This window comes from Lathamus discolor, chromosome 5 (assembly GCF_037157495.1).
Source record: "Lathamus discolor isolate bLatDis1 chromosome 5, bLatDis1.hap1, whole genome shotgun sequence".
NCBI classification, from domain to species: Eukaryota; Metazoa; Chordata; class Aves; order Psittaciformes; family Psittacidae; genus Lathamus; species Lathamus discolor.
In genome coordinates, this window is record NC_088888.1 from 26,649,429 (window position 1) to 26,672,897 (window position 23,469).

Sequence of the window (23,469 nt, forward strand, 5' to 3'; positions counted from 1 at the left end):
TGCTGCCTTTTGTCTGCAGTCTATGAAGATAATAAGCAATACAGTCAATGTCTTAAAATAAGAACAAGCTAAAAATTTATAACCTGTCTCACCCATCCTCGGAGACATGAAAATGATAAAAGCAGCTTATACTACCATATAATTTAACATCTCAGACAGAAAATGGGGATTTGTTTTGGTCTAAATGGTCTAAAAATGCATCTTTTTCAAAAAGAAATTAATAAAATTAAAAAAAAAAACTTAGATTATGCTACTGATCTTTTTAAAACAATCCATTAAGACAGACATCTTTAACTATTTCAGTATATCATTATTATTATTATTCACTTGAGGTTTCATATTCTGTTACTCAAGAATTAAGTCTCCAAACAGCTTTTGGCCAAAACTAATGTGCTCCCTTAACCTTCTCTTTCCCCACTGCCCTACTGTTCACAACAGCAATTGGTAAGGTTGTTACACCATGCAAGCCACTCACTGGTCCTCTTTCAAAATATACACCAAGTATAGTCACTCTCAAAGAAAATCATAGCTGCAAATCTTTTAAGTCCATGTGCAATTATTCCATTCTGCTTGTAATGTTTCTCAATACAAACATTTTTCCAAGCAAATGCAAACTAAAATGTGCACTATCAGAAGAAACTAAAAATCAGCAGTATCCACATAAAGAAAGCCATTATTCTCCTTTCTGAGTGACTTCAGAGCAGCAGCACATTTTTTCCTTTAAAAAAAAAAAGTAAAAAAAATCTATGTTTACAAAATAAATTGAAGATCTGAAGTGCACCTAGACCTACAAACTATTGCAGCATGGCTGCTACGATAAATTAGTTTGACATAATATGGGCTAAAAAGATATTTCTTCCAGGATTCCATACCTGGCCCTATGAGCCACTGATCTCTGTTTTCACACCTACCATGCCTCAGAGAGCTGTGCGTGTTGCTTGATCTTGCTACAAGGGAGAGAGGCATGAAGACCCCACAACTTCCCATTCTAGGCTGCCATCTAGTCCTGCTTTGGCCTCCATTGTGCTAAAGTCTGAGAAGTTCAGGACCAAACTCTTTCATTAGGGAGTCTGGGGCAAGGGAAGGTGTGACCAGTGTTCCAGTGTTCCGAGAGCTTCAAGAGCACAGCATGCTTGAAAAAGCTTTTGTGCGTTCTCCAGGACTATCACCTGCTCTAATCAAATGGATGATACAAATCTCATTTCAATTAAAACCTCAGCTCTCTCCATGCTATGCCTGCAACCTCAAAATTGTTATTGTAGAAAGTAAACATTTACAGGAAGCAGCAGTGCACACGCCGGCATGACCTGGCAGTCTGCTGCTCCCAGGGATAGCCCAGCAGTTTATCCAGAAGTCCCATCCAAGAGACATTTTGGATGAGACTAAACATCCTCCCTGTAACTGCTCTGTCAAGAGGGAAAAGCAAGCCTCATCGAGAGGACTCGCCTGGAGTACAGGAGGGGGAAGGAGTGCTGAGGGACGTAGACAGATTGATTGACCAGATAGATCATGGTTACAACACGATCGAAAGCTGTAGTGAGTACTAATGTGGGTATCCAGACTGAGCCTTCCTGCAGACATGCAGCTGTGCAGGTCTCTGGCTGCAGCGAATGCCTGAGCCTGGCACTTGTATTGGAGGGAGCCAGTGATACTGCTTGTGTTCGCTGTGAGCAAATAAATGACCTGCTCAGGCAGGTGGCTGAACTGAGGGAGGAGGTAGAAAGGTTGAGAGCCATTAGAGAGTGTGAAAGTGAAATAGATTGGTGGAACCACACCCTAAGGCAGGGGCAGAGGGAAGTGGTTCAACAAGCTATGGATCCCCTTCCCTCCTACCATCAGACAGAAGGAGAGAGCTTAATGGACAAGGATGGATGGAGGGAGGTTCCTCCTCGGAGAGGTAAGCGAAAACCCTCACAATCCCTTCCTCCCTCCCAGTTGCCCTTGAATAACAGGTACGAGGTCTTGGAAATTCAGGGCCAGGTGAATGGAGATGGTGAGGCAAATCTATCTAGTGAGTCACCCAGGGCTAGTCACTCACCCACATACCTCAGAACTTCCCCAACCAAGAAGAAAAGAAGAGTAATTGTGGTGGGTGACTCCCTTCTGAGGGGAACAGAAGGGCCCATTTGTCGACCGGATCCACCCCACAGGGAGGTCTGCTGCCTGCCTGGGGCTCGGATTAGAGATGTTAAAAAGAAGCTCTCTGAACTGGTGCAGCCGTCTGACTACTACCCACTGCTGGTTTTTCAGGTTGGCAGTGACGAAATTATTACGAGGAACGTAAGGGCGATGAAGAGAGACTACAGGGCCCTGGGACGGCTGGTTAAAGGGTCTGGAGCGCAAGTGGTGTTTGCCTCCATACCTGTTGCAAGCGAGGGTGAAGGGATATATAAGAAGACTCTGCAGATTAATGTATGGCTACGTGACTGGTGCCAAAGGCAGGGGTTTGGGTTTTTCAGTCACGGGCTGCTGTATGGGACACCTGGTTTGCTGGTGACAGGCGGGATACACCAGTCCCAGAGAAAAAAAAGGGTTTTGGGGCAGGAGTTAGCAGGGCTTATTGACAGGGCTTTAAACTAGTTATGAAGGGGGGAGGGGATTTAACTGGGCCTGTTGGGGACAAGCCCAAGAGGAACATGCTAGGGATTGAAGGATGGAGGGCTAAGGAGGACTATCAATCTCTTGTTTCACTTGTGGGAAAGGATAGCTCTTTAGACCCTGTCCCGCAGGGGAAAAAGGGTACTAGGACTGGCTCCCTGAAATGCCTGTACACCAATGCACGCAGCATGGGGAATAAACAGGAGGAGTTAGAAGTCTGTGTGTGGGCTAAAGGTTATGATCTAGTGGCGATTACAGAGACATGGTGGGACAGTTCACATGACTGGAATGTGGTCATGGATGGCTATGTCCTTTTTAGGAAAGATAGGTCAGCAAAGCGAGGTGGTGGAGTTGCTCTTTACGTGAGAGAGCAACTAGAATGTATTGAGTTCTGTCCGGGGTCGGATGAGGAGCAAGTGGAATGTCTGTGGGTACGAATCAAGGGGCTGACTGGCACGGGTGATACAGTTGTGGGGGTCTATTACAGACCTCCTGATCAGGACGAAGGAGTTGATGAGGCTTTCTACAGGCAACTGGAAGTAGCCTCGCGACTACATGCCTTAGTCGTCGTGGGGGACTTTAACTACCCCGATATTTGCTGGAAGACTCACACAGCCAGTCATTCACAGTCTAGGAGGTTCCTCGAGTGCATTGATGATAATTTCTTAATGCAAATGGTGGACGTACCAACTAGGGGAGCAGCGCTGCTAGATTTAGTACTCACCAACAAGGAGGGTTTGGTCGAAGTGGTGATGGTCAATGGCAGCCTTGGCTGCAGTGACCATGAGATGGTGGAGTTTAGGATCCTGTGTGGGAGGAATAGAATACCTAGCAAAGCCACAGTTCTGGATTTCCGAAGGGCCAACTTTGGCCTCTTCAGTCAACTGCTAAGGGAAGTCTCATGGGAAAGTGTACTAGGCGGTAAAGGGGCTCAAGATAGCTGGTCAGCATTCAAGGACCGCTTCTTCCAAGCTCAGGATTGGAGCGTCCCAATGAGTAGGAAGTCAAGTAAGGGATCTAGGAGACCGGCGTGGTTAAACAAGGAGCTGCTGGGCAAACTCAAGTGGAAAAGGAGAATCTATGGATTATGGAAGGAGGGGCTGGCCGCTTGGGAGGAATATAGGACAGTTGTTAGAGGATGTAGGGAGGCAATTAGGACAGCTAAGGCCTCCTTGGAACTCAATCTTGCTAGTCGGGTTAAAGACAATAGAAAGGGCTTCTTCAAATACATAGCAAATAAAACTAAAACAAGAGGCAATATAGGCCCACTGCTGAACGAAGTGGGTACCCTGGAGACAGAGGATATAAAGAAGGCAGAGGTGCTGAATGCCTTCTTTGCCTCTGCCTTTACTCCTGCAGACTCTCCCCGAGGGCCCCGGATTTCTATAGCCCCAGAAGGAGTCAGGACAAAGGAGGAGTTTGCTTTGGTAGATGAGGATTGGGTTAGGGATCAGCTATGCAAACTGGACATCTGTAAATCGATGGGTCCGGATGGAATGCACCCACGGGTGCTGAGGGAGCTGGCGGAGGTCATTGCTAGGCCACTTTCCATCATCTTTGGTAAGTCGTGGGAAACGGGCGAGGTGCCTGAGGATTGGCGGATGGCAAAGGTCACACCAATCTATAAGAAGGGCAAGAAGGAGGACCCGGGTAATTATAGACCGGTCAGCCTTACCTCCATCCCTGGAAAGATGATGGAACAACTTATTCTTGACTCCATCACTAGGCATATCAAGGATGAGGGGGTCATTAAGAACAGCCAACATGGTTTTATGAGGGGGAAGTCATGTATGACCAACCTTATAGCCTTCTATGAGGAAGTGACTAGGTGGAGGGATGATGGTAGAGCGGTAGATGTAGTTTTTCTTGATTTCAGTAAGGCATTTGATACTGTCTCCCACAGCATCCTCATAGATAAGCTAAGGAAGTGTGGGCTTGACGATCAAGTAGTGAGGTGGATCGAGAACTGGTTGAAAGGAAGAAGGCAGAGAGTTGTGGTCAATGGCGCAGAATCTAGCTGGAGGTCTGTGACTAGTGGAGTTCCTCAGGGGTCGGTGCTGGGACCGGTGCTGTTTAATATTTTCATCAATGACCTGGATGAGGGAACTGAGTGCACCCTCAGCAAGTTTGCTGATGACACAAAACTGGGAGGAGTGGCTGACACACCAGAGGACTGTGCTGCCATTCAGCGAGACCTGGACAGGCTGGAGAGTTGGGCGGGGAGAAACTTGATGAAATTTAACAAGGGCAAGTGTAGAGTCTTGCATCTGGGGAAGAACAACCCCATGTACCAGTACAGGTTGGGGGTTGACCTGCTGGAAAGTAGCGAAGGGGAAAGGGACCTGGGGGTCCTGGTGGATAGGAGGATGACCATGAGCCAGCAATGTGCTCTTGTGGCCAAGAAGGCAAATGGCATCTTAGGGTGCATTAGAAAGGGAGTGGTTAGTAGGTCAAGAGAGGTTCTCCTCCCCCTCTACTCAGCCTTGGTGAGGCCGCATCTGGAATATTGCGTCCAGTTCTGGGCCCCTCTGTTCAAGAAGGACAGGGAATTGCTTGAAGGAGTCCAGCGCAGAGCCACAAAGATGATTAAGGGAGTGGAACATCTCCCTTATGAGGAGAGGCTGAGGGAGCTGGGTCTCTTTAGCTTGGAGAAGAGGAGACTGAGGGGTGACCTCATCAATGTTTACAAATATGTGAAGGGTAGGTGTCAGGATGATGGAGCTAGGCTTTTTTCAGTGATATCCAGTGATAGGACAAGGGGCAATGGGTGTAAACTGGAACATAGGAAGTTCCACGTTAACATCAGGAAGAACTTCTTTACTGTAAGAGTGACAGAGCACTGGAACAGGTTGCCCAGGGGGGTTGTGGAGTCTCCTACACTGGAGATATTCAAGGCCCGCCTGGACAAGTTCCTGTGTGATGTACTGTAGGTTACCCTGCTCTTGCAGGGGGGTTGGACTAGATGATCTTTTTAGGTCCCTTCCAACCCTTGGGATTCTGTGATTCTGTGATTCTGTGATTCTGTAGTCTTGCTTAATTGTTACAGAATTTTGATGCCCAGATTGCAAAAGCAACACTGATTTTAAGTTGGCTAAAACTTCAAGATATTACCTGTAAAGGGACTCTAAGTTGTGTGCTGTCCATTAACAACCTTGAAAAGCTCTTCAGCTAATTCTTCACAATTTATGCCCTGCTATTATCCAGGAAATACGAAAGGATTCTCCTTTCATACAGCGGTTTGCATCACATTTATTGTTGCATGTATTAACTGCATACTCTAAGGATGCTGATACAGAAAGAGTTTTTCTTCCCCTCCCTCTCCCCACACCTTCACACCACCACCACCACCACCACCCCACCCCCCCATCCCCCCCCAAGATATAATTTGGCAACTAGACAGAGGTAAACAGTGTTAACCTTCTGAAACACTGGAAACTGGCAAAGGTTAAAAATGACAGAGATGAGGTGCACTGATCCTACCAGAGGCTTTGAACCCTGTCAAGCATTAAAACTAATCATCAGCTTCGGGATCAAGAACGGGAGAGTTTGAGACAGAGCAACTAAATAACCATTAAGCTACAGACAGAGGCAGCAGGCAAAAAAAATCTTTATGAGCAGCTGAAGGAGAAAGAGAGAGAAGGGACTGAGAGGACTATGTAACTTTTGAAAACCCAGCAAAAGATCAGAGAAGGTACTTGGAGAAGAGGAAAGCTTTCAAGCAGAATAATGATAAAGCAAAGATAATTCCATAGCTCAGACTACTTGTCAGCAAGGCCAGTTCCCTTAACTGTGTTAAAACCATAAGCTCTCAGCTCTGACAATGTAAGTTTAGTTTTCATTCTTTGTGGAATATTATTTTAGCACAAATAGCCCCTGGACTTGAAAGGCAAAATCCTTCCTCCTAGATGTCCTACAACTGACCAAAAGTGATTTTCTGAGCACCTGTGCAGAGCCAGTTGCACCTATTACAGAAATGGAACATGCAGGTTCCTGTGTACGCTAACTAACATAAATGCACTGCCTTGAAATGTTTGGCTGTTTCCTAAGACATGAAGACTTTTTTACTGTATATTAGGGTGTTTTTGTAGGGAGAATATGGGTACTGATATCAAGATTCTACCATAAGCTCAGCTTTCATATAAAAACCAGCATTCTGTACACGCATTCCTTATTTTGTAGAATCTCTTATGTCTTAGTCAGTCAATCTAAAAAAGTTAAGAAGGTTCCCTAGTGATTTTGCACACGATAGGGTGCGAGCACTGTGTCTTACAACATAGACTGTTCTAAAACTTCATGCCACAATGCATGTAATTTTAAACATCCACCTACTAAACCCTTTATATTGCATGTCATCACCATGAGCATCTGCCCTCTAGTGAAGGTGCTTTTCTGTATTCAGGTGTACAGATACTTAAACATGCCCATACATACAGGCTCTCAAAATGTTTGTATGCTTTTTATTCTTTATGCCTCTCTTTGGATGGCTGAGTGAAGCACAATGGATTAGTTGCTGTGCAAATACAAAGTCATTCAATGATAGTCTGACAGACGGCTTTGCTTAAAAAAAAATAAAAATAAAAATACTGTGAACGAGCATTTTGGACATTACTGCTTCAAATAAATCAACTAAAGCATTTTCTGTTGCTTTTCTCAGTAACATTTTGTTAAAACTTTTATGTAGCGTCTTAAATGGCATCTTGATTAAATGCTGTACCTGATGCCTGAAATTGAACAGCAGCTGAGGAATAAGCACACGAGTTCTATGTGTATCACAGCCAAACTCTTGAATCTTATGTCTCCTAGTTAGCTATAAGCCCAGTGTAATTACATCCTTCTTTATATGCTTAGCTAATACAAGTAACACATGAAAAACACTGACCATGATAACTGTTAGCACTATTAGAAAACTCACTATGTTTTATACTACCAAGATAATGGCTTACAGAAACAAGCTGAGCTGTCAGCTAGAAGTTATACCAATATCTGATGAGGCTTGTGGTGATTATCTCTCTGAATTCCTTTTGGCTGTTTCTAAGAAACCGGAAGTGCTCTTTCATTTGCTTACATTAAGTTTCAGACAAATAGCTACTAAAACCAACAATTACTCACGGCTTTTGGAATCAGGTCCTCAAGTGCAAAGCACCTCTTCGACAAGGTTGACCATGAGAAGAACAGTTCAAAATATTTTTGTCTGAAACACAGGGTACCTTGTGCAAGCCACAACATGCAAGCCACAACGGTACACCAATGTGCACCCTTTTCAGTGTTACTTACATAAACCACTGTCTGTTTCTTAGAGAATCATAGAAGAGAAACAAACAAAAAATCCTGCATTGCAGCACAAGTTATAAAGATGCATGGATAATAAAAGAAGCATATTCTGGAGTCCCTCCTTTATTTTAGTAGCCTAGTCCTTTGTCATTCCTCATTCTGAATTCTGTGAAGTTTCCTAAAAAATATTTTAAAATTACTATTCCTCAAAAAACAGTATGGGCCTTGTTTATGAAAACATTGCAATGTTTAAAACACTCCCAATACCAACCAGTGAATAACTCAGAACTATACTTAAGTATCTAATCTTTCATGTTTTACAAAACAGCTATTGACTATAGTTGGGCTAAGCAAAGAGCACTGCAGTGAAACCATTCAATAAGAATTTGAGTTGAGAAAATTTAATTCAAATATTAGGAATATCCTTATTACAAAACATAAATATCTACCTCAGACAAAAGAAGCTATCCTCTTCTTAATTACTCAAGGACACCCACATTTATGTTACTGTTATTCAACATATATGAACTGAGAACACAATATAGACTGCTCTTTGCAAACCAGTCTGGGTTAAGGAGATACGCATATGCGCCTAGTGAATGCTATCTCAGAACACCTAAACTGTGGACATCACCTAAGGGGCAGGCACACACAGCCTGTTTTCTGTAGTGGAAGAGAAAGGAGAACCTTAAGTATGAGCACTGCAGCTGTGACATCCTGACCATCCAAGAGATACCTGTGAGGACTATTCATCCTGTATCACCATATAAGCCACTTGAAACAGACAGACCACAGGAGCTGTAGTCATAAGACTCAGAGCAACACAAACCCCTTTTTGCCATGGCTCAGACTTTGCAATATTGACTCCATGAACAGAAAATATGTCTTACCCTGTACAAGATCTAGAGGCAATCAAGGAAAACTTGCCCAGCTCCTATGCTCCCAACCCACCAAGTGCCTGCTGGAGACCTTGAAGCAGAGTAGAACATGTCCTGTCTTTGAACCAAAAATGTTTCTCCCCATGAAACACCACGATATGTAACGTACCACTTCAACAGCTTTATCATGGCTTTGCTGAGCTAAGACAGTTTATTATATTCTGCCAAAGTGTGACAGGTCACTGTGGTCAGTTCATTATCTTAGGTGGTGGTGCTGGATTCCACAGTCAGCTAAAAGCTGCTCAGAAATCTATCTGATAGCCTGTGGAGAAGTATTTTTCTCTCACAGGAATCAAAGCTTTGCAACAGCCACTAATGTACCTGGTTATTGTTAATATTAGTTAATGGTGCCACTTTATTTCGCATTATCCTTTTCATACTATCAGTAATTTGTCTGTCTTCTACTGAGCTCCATACGCTTGTTGTACACCCAGCTGCTGCATTTCCACAGACCTTAAATTATCTTGGTAGAGCAGAGGATGGAGTAGAAGCAAAAGCTACCATGGGAAACCTATAAGCATTTTGTATTTAAACCTGAAGTGACTATTAACTTCAAGTAATGATCACATATATTAGATTTCAGCATATCCAGGTATACAACAGTAATTTTTTGTTTTCATTCAATAAATGCTTTTAGCATTCAAAAATGTTTGTTCCCAAACACTGCAAGAATTGATGAATTTTACTAACACTGAAAAAAAAAAAAACAGGAAAAAAGGTTAATGAAAATGTTTTGGTTTTCTTGATGAAAAATTTAGTGAAAATGCTCAGACAGACATTATGTGGTTTTAAGTTTTTCAATAAAATGAAAATCTGAAGTAAAAATTAAAAGCTTCTGAAGACTGGAAAAATATCTAAATGTTTCAATTAAAAGCAACAGAACTAAGGATTTTTTGGTTTAGGTTTTCCCATAGAAAAATAAGCTGTTTGGAGAAGTAGCCACATATTCGTAAAGCAATCCTGCATTGTCAATTTTTGCGGTGAAAAGATTGTCAATGGAAAAATAATTCAGCCTTCTGCTGTAACTTAAGACTGTTTCTTGCAGATGTACTAACAACACTAGAAGTGAGATTTAGGGGGAACATGTCAGAATCTGAAAGGCTCTACTAATATGGAATTTGCAATAGTATAATTCTTTTCATGATATCTCATCTCCCAGAGGGAAAAAAAAAGAAACACCAAACAGAAAAACATACAAGCAAGAAAAAAACCAGCCTAAAATATCCACACACACACTCCAAAGAATCTAAGAACAATTGTCAGCATGTTACTCTCTGCCACCCTAGAGTAAAATGTTTTCCTTTCTTGAGAAGATTACAGGCGATTACTGACCAATGAAGTAATGAACGGCAACTTGAAGATGCATATGCAAATTCCGCAATTTGAGGTGACATTATCTTTTAAAATACACTTCACTAAATACTTACAAAAAATGTCTTGTGACAGTTCTGAAGTTACTGACGTAAAGGCTGCAATTCAACACTGCACAGATATGGCTCCTGATTCAATTGCCAGGAAGCCCAAGTGCCAGGATTCATATGGTTTAATAGCCTTCACTGACAGCAGCTTAGTCACCGAGCTGCTTGTAGCAGCAATGAATTTTCTAAGCGACTCTAGCAAAGAATTCAGCTCCAGATATTCAGTGCATGAAATATGAATATCCACTGTGATGAAGGAACACTCACTGCAACTCAAGGAAAATGTTCCTTCACTTTCATGTCGCCAATTGACTAAACAGGGATCATTCCTACCTGCATGAACAATTACCGGACTTTTGACAAAGCCTGTCTTTATATTCTCGCAGACTGAAAAGTGGGAATGTGAGGGGCAGCCAGGTCAGTGGAATTTAACCTGGCTATCTTGCTAGGGAGACAATATCACCAAGTGACCAGCAGTGCTACAAGAATAACTAGCACTTGCCATGCATCCTAACTACCTCTTTGCTATTGAAAAAAAGATACAGAACACAAATGCATGATTGATAACTGCACTGATACATTGAATGGAGTAAGCAATGAACAAGCATCAGTAGAATCTGACACCTGAGTAAGCCATGTGACACAAATAGCTCCTCCAGCTTCAAATACGTAAGTGATTTGAGATCATATAATCATAGAATAGATAGAGTTGGAAAGGACCTTAAGATCATGTAGTTCCAATCCCCCTGACATGGGCAGGGACACCTCGCACTAAACCATGTCACTCAAGGCTCTGTCCAACCTGGCCTTGAACACTGCCAGGGATGGAGCACTCACAACCTCCCTGGGCAACCCATTCCAGTGTCTCACCACCCTAACAGGAAAGAACTTCCTCCTTATATCCAATCTAAACTTCCCCTGTTTAAGTTTTAACCCGTTACCCCTTGTCCTGTCGCTACAGTCCCTAATGAAGAGTCCCTCCCCAGCATCCTTATAAGGCCCCCTTCAGGTACTGGAAGGCTGCTAGGAGGTCTCCACGCAGCCTTCTCTTCTCCAGGCTGAACAGCCCCAACAGCCTGTCTTCATACAGGAGGTGCTCCAGTCCCCTGATCATCCTCCTGGCCCTCCTCTGGACTTGTTCCAACAGTTCCATGTCCTTTTTATGTTGAGGACACCAGAACTGCACACAATACTCCAGGTGAGGTCTCACAAGAGCAGAGTAGAGGGGCAGGATCACCTCCTTCGACCTGCTGGTCACGCTCCTTTTGATGCAGCCCAGGATATGGTTGGCTTTCTGGGCTGCGAGCCCACACTGAAGCCGGCTCATGTTCATTTTCTCATCGACCAGCACCCCCAAGTCCTTCTCTGCAGGGCCGCTCTGAATCTCTTCTTTGCCCAATCTGTAGCTGTGCCTGGGATTGCTCCGACCCAGGTGTAGGACCTTGCACTTGGCATGGTTGAACTTCATAAGGTTGGCATCAGCCCACCTCACAAGCGTGTCAAGGTCCCTCTGGATGGCATTCCTTCCCTCCAGCGTATCAACCAAACCACACAGCTTGGTGTCATCGGCAAACTTGCTGAGGGTGCACTCAATCCCACTGTCCATGTCACTGACACAGATATTGAGCAAGACCGGTCCCAACACTGATCCCTGTGGGCCACCACTTGTTACTGGTCTCCAGCTAGACATTCTGGCTATGCTTATTTGGACAGATTTCAATCTTCTAGTAGAGATCACATTCTTATTTGCACACACCTATTTGTGCAGAGGTTACAGAAGCTCCTGTACCTTTTGCAAAGTGACTGTTAGAGTAGTAAGAAATACTACATCATCCTTTCAACAAGAGCAATGGATAAACACTTACTACTATTTTCTCTGGGAACAGAATACACACTTTCTCCTCTTTGCTGTTTCTTGTTTGTTTGAGAGTTCTGTTTTTTGTAATTGAAATTTCTACCCCACATCTACTAGCCCTAAAGGTCTATTAATCAGGTCTTCAGGGCAGGCAAGCGGAATTCACAGTAACAAAAGAGAAAATGGTCTGATGTCCTTTACTCAGCTAAGTCTCTAAGGACTTGGTTTTGACTCTCCCTGGGCTCATAAAAAGATATTCTTGCTGCCTTCTTCATGTCTTGACTTAACCACAAGGCAATATACAAAACACAGAAATCTGGCTTCTTATTGGTGTTAAGCAGCCCACCCATTTTCCTCAGTCTGAGACAGATGAGAGTAAAGCATCCATCTGTTGGTCAGCACTTGGATGACCACAGAAAAGCCAGACCTGTGGGCTGTTCAAGTGATGGCAAATAGCCACAGCCTGAAATATAACAATACCTGATAGTTCTAGTTTGGAACAAGGCTGCCAATGCAAATGGAAAGTGTCACAGCATTTTTCAGATTTGATTAGTGGTCACATAATACATTTCAGTTACTTAAAGGCAGGATGTCCTGTTAACATTAAATAACAAAGTGCCAGTGTCATGGAAGTACTCGCTATTTAATCAGCTGTAAGTAATTTGGAATTTTCCAGAGAAAACTAGCCCTCAATTCAAAATTACCTTGTAGATTGCACTCAGGGGATATGTCCAGTTCAAATTTGTACTCTGCATCTCATAATGTGGCACAGAAGACTGCAGAAGGATATAATTTGGGGATTGTATTTCTTTTCCCTCTATTTGAAAAATATTTTAGTTTCAATTTTATTTTAATGCAAATTTCATTATTACAGGCCCAGGAACTTTAACTGTTGAGTCTGGGCAAATGTAATGGACTGAAACAAAATATCATGGAAAAACTATGCAAATCACCACCTACAGTAAATCAAGCTAATAGGCAGACTTCAGCTTTCTTCCACAAAGGTCAAACACAGCCTGCAGTCATGCAGGGGGGAAGACACTAGTACCCAGAGCAAGGAAATTTAGTGGCAATCCATTCACAGAACATGAGTACAGAAATACTAAACATTGGTAATAGATTTGGTCTTGTATGTGGCACAAAAAATAAATCTTGCAAACCATCTCCTTTTACGCTATTTCATGCACCTAGTGTGTCCATTTCTGATGGCTCCACTTTGGCATGCTGGTAAAAGCCAAAGTTTTAAACTTTCTTTAAGAAGGGGAAAACAAAATTATCCTAGACAGACAAAAAGGTTTGACACAAAATATGTATCAAAAAGCAGAAAAAAGGAATCAGATCAGTCAAAATCTGCCAGTACCTACACCATGAAGTGGTTTCTGACAACAGACAGCCTTTTACCACAGACAAGGATTATACAGCAAAACACTGTGTCTGGATCATGAAGCCAGACTGATTCAGATTAGAAAAATGACACCTTTCCAAGAAAACATGTTACATCTGATTTAGACACCAAAGACTGACTTTATTAGATTACCAAATGAAATTCAAGTATCTACAGCTGGTAATACTAAATTATTACAATTGTCTCTCATAGATCTAGAACATGAAGGTCCCTCATTATTTTGCATGTTTTACAACAGTTAATGTAAACATCGCATGTGCACCACATAAGGAGAACATTTTAAGAACATGATCCTTTTCCCACTTGCCTAAGCTAAAGATTTGGCCTGTCTTTCCTTTGCTTTCACCACTACAAATCGCCATCCAAAGTCCAGCTTTTTCTTTAGCTGCACAGCGGAAATCTTTAGGCATCCTGCTCCTTGAGCTCCATCGGGCAGTCATTCATATACAGATTTCCACAGAGTATCAACATCAGACTGATACTGGCTCCCTGAAATTAATTGCTCAGGTCCCTTTCATTTTGCCTTGGGTAGCATTCCTTTTTCTTAATTTAGAGAAAGCAAGTGTTTTGTTTAGGTCAGCTCTGTTCTCCTTTAGGCTTGGCTGCCCATCATTTGCCTTCAAATGCAGGAAGCTTCCTAGTCACTACTCCAGACTTCCTCAACTCAGTCTCTGCTAAAAGAGAGATCTCCAGAGTAGATCACAGTCTATTTGTACTGAGTGTGTAGGTTCACCTTTTTAGGACTTGGCTGTCTTCCTGGTACATTCATACTTCATTAGCCTACAGTCTCATGTCACTAAAGTATGTAGATTAAAATAATTATAAAACCCTCTTGCACTATTTTAAAATCCTATTATTTTAGGCCTCATCTATTGAGGCCACAAAGAAGTCAAGTCACTAAGTGCAGTTACCAAAACATACTGGATTTCAGAAATTTATACTAATAATTTCTGTCATTTAGAAAGACTAACTGGTAGATATAATGTATAACTGTTTTTTCCAAAAGAATCATCATACAGTGGATGTCACTAGGTTATTTTAAAAGGCAGGAATTCCCTCAGGAGGAGTTGGGGATAAAAAGCTACCCACCTCACAAAACCAGATTATAGTTGAATTTTCCTCTTACCCCTGTTCATGTTTTCTGTTGAAAAACATAATACTCTGCTGTTGTTCAGTGATTAATTTTAAAATTAGGGTAAAAGAAAGCATTAAAACTACCTATCCTATATCTAACTATAACAATGCTGGATAAACACATCTGCTTCTGTGTACTACTTCCTTAAAACTAGCATTGCTTAGCCTTTTCAGACAACAGGTTTTCACCTTGAGCAATACCATCTCCCAGTTGCCTTGTGCTTCCTCCCCTCACTATGTTAGTCTTTAGGGTCTTGGATGCAGAGCTTTCAAGCAAGAGATAATCTTTGTTCTGTGTAGCACAGTTCACAGAACAATATACTTTAAGCTTTTCTCTAAAATCAATGTCGTTTCTCATAGACATGTTTTTCCTGCTTTTTTTGCCTCCAAATACTTCTGACAGGGCAGAAGGAATCTTGTGTCCATGTTGGAATGAAAAAGAAAATGTTATTTTCTGTTCCATCTCAATTTTTAAGTCTTTGTGCAATAAAATTTAAAGTCAATGAGATTTTTTTGGCCAGTTCTAGGAGCCGATGAATTTTAAGAAATAATTTAATCAAATTCCTAATATCAGGAAGAATAATCATCATTATAAAATACTTCCACAAACTCTAGTATTCTCCAAGAAGTTGTACTTGGTTATTAAATAAAGATTCATAAAGGATAGACTAGGATTCCAATCACCATTTCCTACAGAAGTTTAGAAAGGCTATAGATTGCTCCTCACCTTCATTATGTGGAAGCAGACACAGCAGATTACTGGAAGATGAGTATTAGCCTCAATAAGTACATCTGTGGCTCAGAGGGAAAGTGAACACTATTTTAGTAAAAATACTACAAGGCAGGTGTTTAACAACATTCAATGCTAATTTTATTTTCACTGTCCTATGGAAGTCAGTAGATTTTTTATACAGACACACTAAAACTTAAGATAACATGAAGTGCTTCTAAAAAACCTCTTTAAGTATGCATGAAGAATTTCGAAAGATCATTGGGAGTTTCAGACACATTATGGTGAAGTACACAGCTGTACAGAAGTCTCATTCTGTACAAGTTCTCCAGGCTTTGTACACAATACTACGCCATCCTTTTGTTCACCTTTTTGATTATATCTTTTTTTTTTTTTTTTTTTTTTTTTAACTTTCTGAGCTGAGCTACAATGTGAGCACTGCAGCACTCCAAATATCCTGGCTCCCCAGAAGCCTTGGTTTCCCTTTCCCCAATTAAATTATATTCTAACTACTCTGGGCTGTCAGAAAGTACTTTATGGGTAGTTACAACCGGAGTGTAAACTATAGCAGACCTTGGAGATATGATGTGGTCACACCACACTTTGTCTTCCTAGACAAAGCCTCCAAGAGTTTAACAGGTAACAGGCTGTAATAGATCCCAACTACGATCAAGAACTTAGTTATAGATACCTCCTCCATCTACCACAACCACCCACAATACGTATGTTCTTCAGCGCCGCACTTCCTGCACAAAGATGTCTAAGTACACAGGTATCATCCTTTAAGCAGATGTGTGTCCAACAGTTTAGCACCTGCTTAATTCAGTTAATCTGAACTAACATACCAGGTTTTACAGATTTAAAGCATGTTTAAAAGAGTCTACCCTTATGGATTTGCAACCCTATAGGTAGATCAGTGGTGGACATATACCAAAGCTTTCACATTGTTATGTGAGGATTAACTTACATGTTTCATATCTAGTATTCAGAAAAAGCACCATAATCCTGCCCTGTTCTTCCCCCTCTGATATACCCAGTTATGACCAGTGTTTGAGGCAGCACTGACATACAGAGACTTTCATGTGTTTCAGCACAATCAGTTTCATGAGGAGAAGCTGGGCACACATTTTGTTCCAAACCCATGGGTGTTTGTATGTCAGTCTGAGTTAGCTTGCTTGTTGGGACTTGATCTACTCAGCATGCCCCACATAATTTTAGTGCCAGTATGGGAGTTTTATTTGAACAGCTCAAATGCCACAGGTTGGACACTGACAAACCTAATTCATCCAAAATCCACTAAAAATCCACTGTGTGATTTCTGCTAAAAAAAAAAAAAAACAACAAACAAACAAAAAAAAAACACCAAAAAACAAAAACCACAGAAACATACACACACAAAAAAAATCCTAAACCTAACACCCACAAACCAGGACAATTAAGCCTTTCTTGTGTTCATAAGCCATCATTACCCTTCACAGGATCTCCAAGCTAATACCTAGTTCCACCTCTTCTCCCTGAGGCTTGTGATGGCTTTTACTGTTGCCTTCCCTTAGCAATTACTCTGGTTGATCCCTTTCCTAAGACTGACTTCATAAGTCCAAAAAATGAGCCATAAATACAGCAGGAAAAACAACTGAATGAACAGTATCAATTCATATAGACTACATATTGCTTACAACCCTTATCTCTCTCACGTAACTGCTTTATTCCACCAGTCAGCACACTGTTGAAGCTTCAGTATAAAGAATGAGTTGTGACCATAGGTTCTGAAACATCCAACAGTAACATCAGGCGAGAAGGCAAGAAACACACACTGCAGATGAGCAACAGGGTAGATAAGTAAAGTACACACAACAGTGAATATTATTTGCTACACTCATCTACAGATTCCTGCAAGCTCTGGACTCTTGAATCCAAAGGATTTGGCAATTAACTTCAAAGGTCTGCGTTGAAGACCTATTCCTCCTTTCATGTTTAATACCTAGCACAAGGAGATGAGAAAGATGTCCTACTAACAATCAGGTTGTGTTAAAAATAATCAAAAAACAAGGGACGAGCCTTAATCAGCAGTCATGGAGCAACAAGTAAGTATTGTTTAAACACAGCTGCTCAGCCAGCTCCATCATACAGGATGTGTAGGCCTGGATTTTCCTAGGGCTCCCCTCATTAAGCTCTCTGACAAGGCTCAAAGCCTTCCCACCACAGCCATGACTAGCCAGCCCTACCATATACCAGGATTTTCCTGTCTGGAATGAGAGCTATTTAACAGTATCATTCATTATTAGTTAACATTGCCAATAGCTAAAAGAGATGAAGTTAAAGAGCACATAGATTTGAACTGTGTGCAGTATTATACAAAGGAAGAGAGGAAAATGACTCTTGCAATTAAAGGGAAAAAGTTCAGAATCTGACTCAGGCTTTTCAAATGACTTAAGCAAGGAACTACCTATTTCATATATAAGTAAAGTCTACACTGGCTTAGATATTATGCTGACTGGGGAATTATAAATGCCTAAATATAACAATATTCATTAACATTGAGGACATGTTGAGGAAGCTTAAGAGTTTGATTCTATTGTGCTGTGAAGCAGAAGCTAAGGAGCAACAGTGGAACATTATTTTATTTACTAATAATGAGTATTAAACTAAAATATTCCCACTTAGAAACACTAGGTCAGTAGTAAATATATTTATAGAACTGTAGCCTAATTAACTACTAGTAATTAAATCTATAAATAAATGAAAAAAGAATAGATCACATCTTGTTTAATTGCCTTAATTAAAGCTGGAAGTCAGACAAGTCAGACATATTGCCTGCTTTCAGTGAGTTAACATTGATAAACCTTGCTATGAGGTCAATGTTCTTGATTTCTGGCACATTATCACACTTAGTATTTGCCAGGAATATGTGCCCTTCAACCAGCTATCATGACATAATTCATAATACATTAATCTCCTAGGTGCTTAACTGGAATTGCTGATTCAGCAGAGAAAGACTAATTACAGTTTATTTAAGTAGGCTGGAAAAGAGCTAGGAGGAGGGTTTCAGTGATTTGAATGCTGCAACCTTTCCTTTTAATCTGATCCCTCCAGCTAAATTCCAGGCACAGATGCCTGGAGGTGTGACAGGAAAAATCTGAAAACACACAGTTGTATTCCTGACCAGTAACACAAAAACACAAGTCACATCCAAGCCAATTTCTAATGTCTTGGACAATCAACATTCAGTCAGTCTTAAAGACAGAAAGATAAAGAAACCTTCAATTAAATTAAGGTTGCTGGTGTTATAACTTGCTCGGGTTTTCTGGTTTTTGTTTTAAATGAAACAGCTATGCTGGATAAGGTTAGATTCCACAGTAAAGCTACTCCACACCATTGCCTTGTCAGATATGCACAAATGTAGCAAGACTGTTTTTATGACTTAATGTTCAGGCTGGAATAAGGCCCCAGAGATACTCAGCCATCATGAAAGCTCTACATGTCATTATGAGAAGAGTGAAAAGCAAATGAACCAGCCATGTGAAGGGTAGATGTAGTGAAAAATAATTGAACAACCACTAAACAAAGGAAGAGAATGATCTAATGAGGTTTGGTAGTAACAGCCACTGCAGAAGTTCATAAGATAATGAGGGGAGGCAACAACAGGTCAAGAAAAACATGAGGGCAACTTGTTCAGCAGGCAGCAGCTCTGAGATGCTATGGCAGCAAGACAGAGCATCTAGAGAGACCAAGAGAAGAGTGTGTTTATTTTCCTTGCAAAATTAAAACATCGGAATTAAGATACAGATTAAAATGAAAGTAACCAATCTGCTAATTGTAAAGCACAGCCCCACACTGCTAATAATCTGTGCACATCATGCACATAGTCAGGAGTCAAAGGAATACGCTGTTTTCCATGACTCATCAGCAGTGGGCACAGAGACTCTTGTAAACATCATCAAGCAGAGTTTTATTCATTCTGAACTATACATTAGGGAGTTTAGTGGACGCTGTTTAAATTCTTCAAGCAGCAGTCTGGAAAATCATGCTAACAAATAACCTACCTTTGTAATCTGCTGTTCATTGAACATAACAATAAGTCACAACAGGCTGTGCATCAATAGGCTATTGGCACATACTTTGGAGGCATTCTGAGGACCAAAGCAGAAGGCTGAGTGCCTTCATCCATCTGAGAAGAGCACCAGCAGCCTACTAATGCACACCCTGGCTTGGCTAATTACTATAGCAACATGGCTCATAAATTTCAAATTGTGGGTTTTCAAAAGCATTTCTCAAAACACTTGGAGAGGACATTCATCTCTTTACAAAGAGCAGATAAGAGGCACCAATTTTTTTATTATTATTTTTTATGTATGAACTGTCTTGAGGACTGCTTTTCAAAACAGAGCATTAGTTTAGAAACAGTTGTTACAGTAAACACTCCAGACTCCATGCACTTGTAGCCCCTAAGAATAGCAAGGACCATTGTTGGCCTGGGAGTTTTTTTTATTTGGAGGTTTCTTCCCCTCCAGATATGGAAAAAAAACACAAAGAGCTGAGCTGATTTGCCCAAGGTAACAGAAGAATATAGAAACAGAGCAAAGATGAACTGGTCCTCTGCATTTAAAACTATCTGCAAACCAGTGAAAAGTGTAATGGGGATAAATCAGCAAAGGTTTCCTAAATCTTTTATAAACCTCATCTCTTCCCCATGCAGGTAACCTCCTATTAAAACTGAACACTAAGAAAATTTTTGATGACAAAACAGGGACTGCTTGGTGAGTAGGGAATACTGCTGAAAGAAGCTGGAGCTCTGCAGAAACTTTTTATTCACGTTCTTCATCCTTAAATTCTGACTAAAACCCTGTATTTCTGATGGACACATAAAAGCAGAAACTCTTTAAGGAATGTGATGCAAGAGCAAAATTAAAGGCAAAAGAATTACAGAAAATGTAAGAGATCGAGCTACTAGCACGAGAGATACATACACAAGCAAGCAACAACCAGCATCCAGTTACCATCGTAATATCAGAGAGTTATTGCACATATAGACTGCTGAAGCAGATTTGAAACTGGGTATTTTTGGGGTCCTCAGCCATTCTCAATTTTCCTACAACAGGCACAAAAATTGTCATGTGCAGACTTTGTCCAAACTCGTAACAATTTACCCATCTTACCTGCCCACTAAGGACCTGAATCTTTGAAAAGAAGGTTTCCACAAAATAATCTCAACAAGCAAATTTACTCAGAGAAGAGAGAGGTGGGAAACTGAAGAGGTGGAAGTATAAAGCAACTCTAGCCATTAATGACAAAACTTGAAGAAAGAGTATCAGGGAAAGTTTTTTTAAGTTTCAGGAAACTCTCATAACCATAAGCAAACAGTAAAACAAGCTACCAAGGAAAATCCTGGAATGCCAGTTACAAGCAACAGACCGGACACTTGTTCATCTTAAAAGCTCAGGAATAATTCTCTTTGCTTTGCTACAACCACATGGCCTCTCTCTATCACACACACAACTGCCTTCCCCAGAAAAGGCTACCAAGAGAAACCCCTTTTTAAAAAGCATTGGATTCCGCTATAGGGGAAAAAAAAAGCCTCCACACCACACAACCCACAAAGAAGCTGCACAGTGCCACCATCTGCACAGAAGTCAGTGCTCCAGCAGAGCAATGTCACGTTTCAGTAAGACCTTTCAAGTCAAAATACAAAGCAGTATAATTATGCTAACACTTCCTGCACAGCTTTCTTTGGAATACACTAGGAAACCGTTCTTTTACACCGAGGAACACTTCAAAAGACACAAGTGAAAAGTAATCACCACTAGGCAATAACATTATTGTTAATGCCATTCCACATTTCAGGTCATCTCACCTACTACACAACAGCGTTCCTGTACAACATAAAGCTCAACTACAAGCTAACATTACAGCTAAATATAATGATCTCAGAAAGAGGTAGACACTTCTCTCAAGAAGAAAGGCAGAAACTTCTGTAAACATAGCTTATTAAGCTTTGGGTTTTATTTATCTCAGTCTGACAACTGGGTAACTGCTTACATCAGTGGAAAGGGAATCTCCCATGTAATAAATTTCTTAAACTCTGGAATATATTATGCATACCACATCTCCTTTCCAAAACCAGTGTTTCAATTGGTTTTAGCTTGCACCTATGGTTTCCAGACATGTCAATGCTCTTTAATATGAAGTTTCTTGATTTTGTCCAGATTTTTAACTAAAAAGCTCCATCAAATTAGCTGCAAATCTAGCTTCATGGCTTCTAGACTGGATGCTCAAGTCTTTCAGAATTAAGGGTGGTTTAGGTCAAGGAAAAGATTTGTGCCTATCTTGAATATATCATAGAATAGTTAGGGTTGGAAAGGACCTTAAGATCATCTAGTTCCAATCCCCCTGCCATGGGCAGGGACAACTCACACTAAACCATGTCACCTAAGGCTTTGTCCACCTCTCAGAAGTTCTTCTTCATTTCTTTTACTGTATTTCAACCTTAACTATTTATATTGGCATGATGCAAGACATTTAATTTCTTGGCACTGGATCTTGGCCCTGTACTTGAGGCAAGATGTTTCTCGTACTGTTGAAAAATCAGAGGAATGGCTTGAGGATACCTTCATAATTCCTACATGTGGAAACAAGAAGGGTAGAGTGTCCAGCACAAATGATATTTCAATTTATTCCAGCCACACATGGATCTAAAGAGCCCACACAAAGTGCAACAGCTAGGATGTAGCTTAGACGAACATGAACCCCTCCAAACACATTGTACCACAGCAGTGCTGTTGGCCCTCTGCCAACCACAGGGAATTCTCCCACAGCTGGCTAAGATGAAGTGATGGGATGGACTGAACAGATGCCAAAACTTCACCAAAAGATAGAAATTATGCTGTCTCGGCCTAAAGTCTTACACATTTCCTCATAACAACACTTCAGACCTCTAGTTTGCTAATTGCTTGTCCACCCACACACTCTTCAGTTCATTTTCTGGCTGTCTGCTTTTTAAGGCATTTCCCTCGTTCGTCTTCATGAGCTAAGTACATAGTCCCTTCCATTACATGGTGTATCAAGCTGCAAGATCTGTGAAACATCGTCCACAAAACAAGGTGTAGAAGTAAAATTTATTTGGTTCCTCTCACTGGACCAGTTGGATCACCACTGCAGTTCACAGAATCTGATCACACGTTTCCCTCATCTTCTCTTTTGCCCTCATTTTCCTTCTCTCTCAATTTCTCATTCTCTTTTTTGCTTGTTGGATCTTCCAGTTGGGTTTGGTCTTAAACAGCACATCAAGCTATCTGAAATGTTCAGATGTATCTATTTTTATATTAAGTTGTTGAATCTTCTACCTTGCAGCAGGACATTTCCCCACTATCGACAAATGCTACTTCTGGGCTAGATGGAAGAGTACAAGAGAAATGCTTTTCTCCTGTGAGCCAGCAGCTCCACAGACAGGGTGAAGAGAGGGCTACAAAATAAAGTCGGGCACCCACAAGCAGCCTTTGCAAGAACAGTTACTGCCTCCTTAATGCTGCTGTGGGCTTCATTCAGTATGATAAGAGGGAGAAGGCTCTTTATGGAAGAGAGGTTTGCCTTTCCCTGCACCAGGGCATAAAGCCACCCAGACCCCTTGCTGAGAGCAAGCTAGATGTGGGAGTTGGCTCTTGTTTTCAGGAGTAATTGTAGTACTCATTACCTTGAAACACACAGAAGATTGCAAACTGGATAGCAATAGCAACTTGGAGAGTTGAGAGAATTACCCTTCATAATCATGCTTATCCATCTAGTTTATTCTCTCTCAGGTAAAATAAATAAATAAATAAGTAAATGAAAATTCTAAACATCTTTGAAAATAATCCCAGTAAAGTGCCCCAGATGTCCATTAGCTACTTCCAAAAATACACACAGCAAGAACATCTTCCAGGAGAAAACTTTCCCTACTGCACAGTGCAAACCTTTCTCCCCAGTGTAACAGCATTCATGATGCAAAAGAAGTCAGCCCTGTAGTGAGAAGGTTATGAGGATTTAATCCTAGACACCTGCTGCAACTCCAGAATTATAGAAACAGACATTTCTGGATTGATTCCCTCCTTCCTTCATCTGCCAGAATGTGGAAGTTGCACTCAAAC